Below are 8,439 nucleotides of genomic sequence, written 5' to 3' on the forward strand. Positions count from 1 at the left end.
TAGGATTGACTGGTTTTATCTCCTTGCTGTCCAAGGGACTCTGACGAGTCTTCTCCAGCACTACAGTTCAAAGGCATCAATTCTTCAGTGTTCAGTCTTTTTTATCATCCAGCTCTCACTCCCCTGCTAATATAGTGGTAATTTGAATCTAAAATGGTCTCCTTTAATCTTCAAGGAGTACCTCCAGTTCTGGGACTCAAGAATTTGTGACATCAACCTGTGTTGTTTTTTTTTAATGACTACCATTCTTTCTATAATTATATAATCTCTATTTATAGCCAGTTAGTTGGCTTCATTTTTCTATCCTAAGGACCTCACGTTTTTATTCTTACCTTATTCAGAAACCCAGGATTTTTTGAACCATTTCCAGCTGTATCACAGCTTTTGTGAAGTGTGCCAACAGAACTGTATCCAGTGTTTTGGTACAGAAAAAAAATCCAGGGGAAGATTTTCTATGTTTTGTTTATAATACCTTCCCACCAATACCCATAAGGACTCCAAAGTTCCTCTCAAGGTTGCAATAGGCAAGATGGAGCCCATGATCATAAACACAATTTGAGTTGCTTTACACTATGTGCTTAGTCTTCTACCACTTTTCTGACCATTCTTAAGATTTGGTTGGATTTTTCCTGCACTTTTACATCACCTCAGAATTTTTACTTTTTAGGTGAACTTTACCTCATCTATAAACTTCTCAATTTTACATGTATTCACTCTTGAGGAATATTTAAGAGAATACTAAAATAGAAGCAACCTCAATTTTGATCCTCAATGGACCTCATTATTTGACATATTCCCTTATTGTTTACTTTAATTCCCAAAATACAATGATAATTTATAACAGAAGAGTTTTACTTGCTTGTTTGGAAAATAATACATTTCTATATAGAAACGTATGAGTGGTTTTTGGAAGTATCCCCCATCAGTTGGTTAGCTTATCTACCCTATTTCAAGTTCTCTGATGTTCTATCTAGAGGCCAACATTCTCCCCTTTTTCCTAAATTAGGTTTAGGGTAAGTATAACTCCAGAAAACAGAAGTATGACTTCCATGAAATAGTTCAGAAGAAAATAAATTAAAAGTAGATTTTTATTAATTACCCACTTCTGTGTATATATATATATCTCTAATGAGAATTTTTAAATTTTATATATATATATATGTATATAACTAAAAGATGTTTTTAAAATGTACAGCTCAAGCATTTTATCTAAGTTACTAAATATTATGGTATCTTCTAATACTAAATTCCCAAGCAAAAGAATTCTAAGGCCCAACAACTACTCTTTTTATGAGGAAGAATGAAAACAAATTTTACCTTGCACAACACACAAGTTTTTTTCTGTTGCATGCAGCTTTGATATAACTTGAAAAAAGATGCCAAATGGAAAAATAAATGTTGAGGGTGAGCAAAAAATTCAACAACAACAAAAAAACACAGGGAAGGAGGCTAAATAAGGTCATTATTCTTATTAGTCAAAAGCTTAAGCACCATAAAAAGCATGAAAAGGTCATTTGTGACTATGCTGCTGCTGCTGCTGCTAAGTTGCATCAGTCATCTCCGACTCTGTGCGACCCCATAGACAGCAGCCCACCAGGTTCCTCTGTCCCTGAGATTCTCCAGGCAAGAATACTGGAGTGATAGAATCACAAAAGTTGATAGGAAGGCATTTTTGCTTCCATTCATAGCAAATCAAATAATCTGAACTAGCCTTCATTCTGAGGACAAATAGAAAATCTGAACAAAATGTAATTATCTACTTGAAAGCATTAGAGAGCCAACAAAATGGTAAGGATTTATAAAGTCAAGATAGGAAAGAAGACAGAGACTGGAAAAGTGATTTGACTGTTTGGAGTGCTTTTTCTGGGAAGGTTTTGCTGATTCCGAAAGGGTCTAGCAAACACTTCTGAAGGCTTCCTGAATCTAGGTCAGGTCAGGGAGACTAGCACACAGGGAGGAGAACAAATAATGGATCCTCCTTTTCTTGGGTTTGGCCTTGAAGATCTCTGCACTGGGAAACAGAGTAAACCAGGAGTAACTTATCTATCAATCACCTTGAAATTACCCTGAGTGCTGGTATTCCCAGCCACTTAACAGAAGCTAATATAAATTATCTCTGGAAGATTATAGGCTTCAAATTATTTCCACAGAGCTTTCTGTAAAGCTCTTCCTAGCATGCAATAGTCAGGCAAATAAGGGAAACACGATGACATGACGAAAACCCATAAAACCCAAGACACTAGAAAGGGAACTATTGGGGCCTTCAGATAATAGATGCATGGATTCAACAGATATATGCTGACCATTTTCAGGGAGATAAAAGATAGTATGATTTTTCAGCAGAAAACTGGAAACTATTTAAGTACTAAATAGACATTTTAAAACTAAAACTACAATTGAAATTAAGAATTCAATGTGGATAAGTTCAACATAGAAGGGACAGCTGAAGAGCAAACGAACTGGAAGAAGTCATAAGATAATATCTAGAATTAAATATGAAGAAACAAAAGAACTAAAAGTATACAGAAAATAGGGTAAGAAACATAAAATGAAACTATCACATTAACTACAGTCCCAGAAGGAAAGGAGAAAAACAATGGAAGAGATAAAAGCTAATATTTTTCCAAAACTAATGAAAGACATTGAGCTAACAGTTCACGAAGCCCTAAAAATTCTAAAAACATGAAAAGAAATGGACATCTAAGAATGTCATAGTAAAATACTGAGTACAGACAGCAGGTGGAAAAAATAGACTGCTTTCAAAGATGTACCAATTATCATAAAACTGACTTCTTAATGGACACAATGAAAGTAACAGACAATGAAAATTCTGAGAAGCTTGGCAGAGTAGAAAGCACCAGGAATCTGCCTCCTCACCTAGACAACTACACTGGCAGTGTGTCTGATATAACTATTTTGGAATTCTGGGGTCTGTTGAAGGCTTGCAACTTTGAGAAGGCTTGGACAATAAATTGTGGTTAATAACTGTGGTCAATTTCAGCTCTAAGCACAGTAGCACCTACTCATCACCCATCCCCAGCCAGCTGGAAGGCAGCTGTGCCGTGTTCCTGAAACAGTTTGCACACAGCTTATGGGAGCTAGGATAATAAAAAGGACTTAAATGTGGCAGAAGAAGCAGGCAGAAGAATCAGTGAATTGAATGTAGGACAATGGAAATTATCAAGGCTGGGAAACAGGAAGAAAAAAGATCGAAGAAAAGTGACCAGAGTCTAAGGAACATTTGGGATAACAGCAAGTGGGCCAACATATGCATTGTGGGTTTCTCAGAAGGAAAAAGACAGAGAAAGGGAAAGAGAAAATATTTGAAAAAATAATGACTGAAAACTTTCCAAATTTCATGAAATACATGAAACATCCAAGCCCCAAAACTCCAAGTCAAGTGAATTCAAAGAAACCCACACCAAGACACATGATAATCAAACTCTCAAAAGCCAAAACAAAGAGCAAATATTGAAAGTAGCAAGAGAGAAGCTAATCATCACAAGGGATTCTCAATAAGATCCTCAGTGAGATTTCTCATCCGAAACTTGGAAGGCCAGAAGACAGTAGGCCAAGATAGTCAAAGTACTAAAAGAAAAAACTGCCATCTAAGAATCATGGTCAGCAAAACTGTCCCTCAAAAGTGAGGAAGAAATCAAAATAACCACAGATAAACAAAACCTGAGACAGTTCATAACTATTAGACCTGCCTACAAAAAGTACTCAAGGGAGTCCTGCAAGGACACCTGAAAAGATACTAGACAACACCTCAAACCCATATGGAAAAATAAAGATCTCAATAAAAGTAAATACCTAGGCAATTATAAAAGGTAATCTTCTTGTAACAACAGTTTGTAATTGTACTTATTTTCTACATGACTTTAGAGACTAATTCATTTAAAGAAAAAAAGCAATTATCAACAAAGTATAAAAGACTGTATTATTATGACTTTGGTTTATAACTCCAAATTTTGTTTTCTACAAAATTTAGGAGAGTAATACATTTAAAAAAATTATTAGTTTATGTTTTCAAGCACACAATAATAAAGGTGTAATTTTATGACACTGACAACCAAAAGAAGTGTGGATAAGAACTATAAAGAAATAGTTTTTATTTGTTATTAAAAGTAAGCTGCCACACACTCAAATTAGAATATATTCAAATTTATACCTTTAGGATGTTAAACACAATTTCCATGATAAGCACAAACAAAACTGCCCAGAATAAGCACCAAAGGAAATTAAGATATTTAAATATTTCACTCCAAAAAATATCAATTAAACACAAAAGAAGATGAACATGCAGAAAATGAGGGACAATAAAGCTATAGAGCATATAGAAAAGAAATAATACAATGACAGATGTAAGTCCTCCCTGATAAACAATTATTAATACTTTAAATGTAAATCGACTAAACTTTCCAATCAAAAGACAAAATTTGGTAGAATGGATTAAAAAAAAGCATGATTCAACTACATGCTATCTACAAGAGACTCATCTGAAAGCCAAAGTCACAAACAAGTCAAAAGTAAAAAGATAAAAAACGATATTTCATGCAAATGGTAATAAGAAGAAGGCAGGAATGGCTATACTCATAGCAGATGAAACAGACTTTAAAGCAAAAAGACAAAGTACATTACATATTAATGAAAGATTTAATACAGCAAGAGATATAACAACCATAAACATTTATGCACATAATGACAGAATGAATATCTATGAAGCAAAAACTGACAGAATTGAAAAAAAGGATAAACAGTTCTACTGTAATAGTTGCAGATTTTAATATCTCACTCACAGTAATGAACAGAACAACCAGCCAGAAGATAAGGAAATAGAGGACTTAACACAATAAACTAATGAGATTTAACAGACATATACAGAACACTAACCAACAACAGCATAAACATTCTTCTCAAATGCACAAGACATTTTCCAAGATAGTTCATGTATTAGGACATGAATTAAGTCTCAATAGATTTTAAAAGACAGAGATCATACAGAAGGTCTTCTCTGACCAGAACAGGATTAAGTTAGAAATCAATAGCATAAAGAAAACTGGAAAATTCACAGATTATGGAAGTTAAACCAAAAAAATCACTAGGAAATATAAAGAAGAGGCTTGTGGACACAGTGGAAGGAGAGGGTGAGACGAATTGAGAGAGTAGCACTGAAACAAATACATTACTATATGTAAAACAGTCAGTGGGAACTTGCTGTATGATGCAGGGAGCTCAAATCTGGTGCTCTGTGACAACCTAAAGGGGTGGGGTGGGGAGGGAGGTAGGAGGAAGGATCAAGAGGGAGGGGACATATGTATACCTATGGCTGACTCATATTGCTATATGGCAGAAACCAACACAGTATTGTAAAGCAATTATCCTCCAATTAAAAACAAACTTTAAAAAAGAAAGAAAATATTTGAAGATGAACAAAACTGAAAACACAACATACCAAAACTTATGGGATGCAGCAAAGGCAATCCTGGAGGAAATATACAGCTATATACATGCTTACATTAAAAAACGAAAAAGATCTAAAACCAACAGCCTAACTTTACAACTTAAGGAACTAGGAAAAAAGAACTAAACTCAAAGCTAGCTAGTAGTAAAGTAATAAAGTAAACTTAAAATAATAAAGGTTAGAGCAGAGATAGAGACTAGAAAGACAATAGAAAAAATCAATGAAACAAAAACAACAGGTCAATAGATCTACAAAAGACTGATAAAAAGATCAACAACAAATCAAGATCAATAAGATCAACAAATCTTTAGTTAGATGAACTATGAAAAAAAGAGAGACAATTCAAAATATTAAAATGAGATATGAAAGTAGGAGCATTACTACCAGTTCTACAAAAATAAAAAGGATTAAGAGAGTACTATGAACAATTACTGGATAACCTAGTTTAAACGAACAAATTCTAGAAACACAACACTTGGTAGTCCTCTACCAAGACTAAGTCACAAACCAATATAAAATCTGAATAGACCTATAACTAGTAAGGATGTTGAATCAGTAATCAAAAATATTACCACAAAGAAAAGCCCTGGACGTGATAGATTCACTATAATTCTACCAAACATTGAAAGAAAAACTAATCCTTCACAGACTTTTCCCAAAACTTGCAGGGGAAGGAAGACTTCCTAAATCATTCTATGATGCCAAACATACTATTTAAAAAACTAGAGACAAATATTCCTCATGAACATTTATGCAGAAGTTCTCAAAACAAGCAAACAAACAAAAAAAAACCCCAGGAAACCAAATTCAGCATCATATTGAAACACAAACAAAGGAATATTATGCAGCCATAAAAAAGGAAATTCTGCCATTTATGACAGCATGGATGGATAAGTGAAGTCAGACAGAAAAAGACAAATACCATATGATCTCACTTATATGTGGAATCTTAAAAATAAAACTCACAGAAAAAGATTCAGATTTATAGTTACTATTTATAGATTTCTAGACAGGGATTGGGAGGTGGGAAACTGGGTGAAGGTGGGTAAAAGTTAAAAACTTCCAATTAGAAGATAAATAAGTGTTGGGGATATAATGTACAACATGATAACTATAGTTAAAACTCTGTATATCTGAAAGTTAAGAAAGTAAATCCTAAAAGTCCTCATCACAAAGGAAAAAAAACTATTTTTCTTTTTCTTTTTTTGTATCTATATGAGATGATAGATGTTAACTTATTGTGGCAATCAATTCAAGATGTATATAAGTCATTATGCTATATGCCTTAAACTCACACAGTACTGTTATGTCAATTATATCTCAATAAAATTGAAAGAAAAAACTCTGAATAAAACCAAGGAAGTGACACTATAAAATCAGAATACTGGTCCCCTTTTTGAAGGATATAGGAAATAATACCTGGAAAGGAGCATAAGGGAACTTTGGGGTGATGGTAATGTTCTATTTCTTGACCTGGGTGGTGGTTAGACAATCATTCTGTAAAAATTCATTGAGCTATACATTTTTGTCTCATATTTTGTTTCTCCATGTGTACTTTATTTTTTAATGCTTTAAATAAGCTATTTTTAAAAAGCTAATTGAATGGATAATTAAATTCAATTATAATTTATACCATCTCACTCAATAAATTTATAGAAGTAGACAAAATTAGTAAGGTTAGAATTTAAATAATACTATTAGCCAATTTGACCTGGTATCTGTAGAGTACTCCACACAACCAGTGCTAAATGCAATTCTTTTCAAATATACATGGAACATCCATCAAGACAGAGACTATATGCTGGGCCATAAAACAAGTCCCAATATACTTAAACACATTAGGATAATGTAGACTATGTTCTTTGACTACAACAGAATTAAATTATAAATCAACAGCAGACATCCAGAAAATCTCCAAATATCTGAATATTAAACACACATGAATATAATCAATGGACCAAAGAAAAAAAACAGAGAAATAAAAAATATATTGGACTGAAAATGAAAACACAATATATTAAAATTTGTGAGATGTAGCTAAAATGGTCTTTAGAGAGAAATTTACAGTATTAAATTATATTACAAGAGAAAGATCTAAAGTCAACTATTTAAGTGTCTAACTTTTAAAAAGCTAGAAAAGTAATATAAACCCAAAGTAAGTATAAGAAAAGAAATAAGAAATGTAAGAAATCAATTAAATAGAAAACAGACAACCAATGAAACTGAAGCTGGTTCTTTTATTATAAAATACAACACACCACAAAAGTGCACATGCAGGGACTTCCCTGGTGGTCCAGCAGTTAAGAATCCGCCTTCCAATGCAGGGGACACAGATTCAGTCCTGCCTGAGAAACTAAGATCCCACATGCCATGAAGCCCATGTGCCTCAACTACTAAGCCAGCACAGTGCACCTAGAGAGAAGCCTGTGCACTCCCATGAAAGATCCCACCCACATGCTGCAATGATGAACCTGTGTGCCACAACTAAGTTCCAATGCAGCCAAAAATAAATAAATATTCTTTTAAAAGAGCACATACATAAAAAATACAAAGTGCAATGATTTACCAATGAACACCCTGTAAGTACCACTTGATCAAGAAATAGAATACAATCAGCACCCAGGGTCTCCCTACGCATTTTGCTTCTTCTCAATCATTAACCTCTCCATCCTTCTCAAAGTAATCACTATCCAAACTTTTATGCAAATAACTTCCTTGCTTTTATTATAATTTTACCACTTAAGAATATATCTTCAAAATCTAGGATTGAGTTTTACCTGTTTTTATTAGCTTCATATAATGATGATATATTATTATTAGATGTGTTTGCTTGCTATTCACATATTTTCTTAAGTTAAATGTCTGTTCAAATCTTTTTAACTGAGTTGTCTTTTGAAACAATCAGTACAATTGATAAACCTAAAGCTAGACTGATCAATATAGAAACAAATAATCAGTATCAGCAATGAAAGAAC

The 8,439-nt window shown here is 33.3% G+C and overlaps 1 protein-coding gene across 3 annotated transcripts in view; it reads right to left on the reverse strand.

Moving 5' to 3' along the window:
* TBX19 (T-box transcription factor 19) overlaps positions 1–8,439 on the reverse strand; it is a 71,351-nt gene that overhangs the window by 59,101 nt on the left and 3,811 nt on the right. The window lies entirely within an intron of this gene.

The sequence above is a fragment of the Giraffa tippelskirchi genome, chromosome 5 (genome assembly GCF_054371585.1).
Source record: "Giraffa tippelskirchi isolate mGirTip1 chromosome 5, T2T-mGirTip1v1.2.pri, whole genome shotgun sequence".
Classification (NCBI taxonomy): Eukaryota; Metazoa; Chordata; class Mammalia; order Artiodactyla; family Giraffidae; genus Giraffa; species Giraffa tippelskirchi.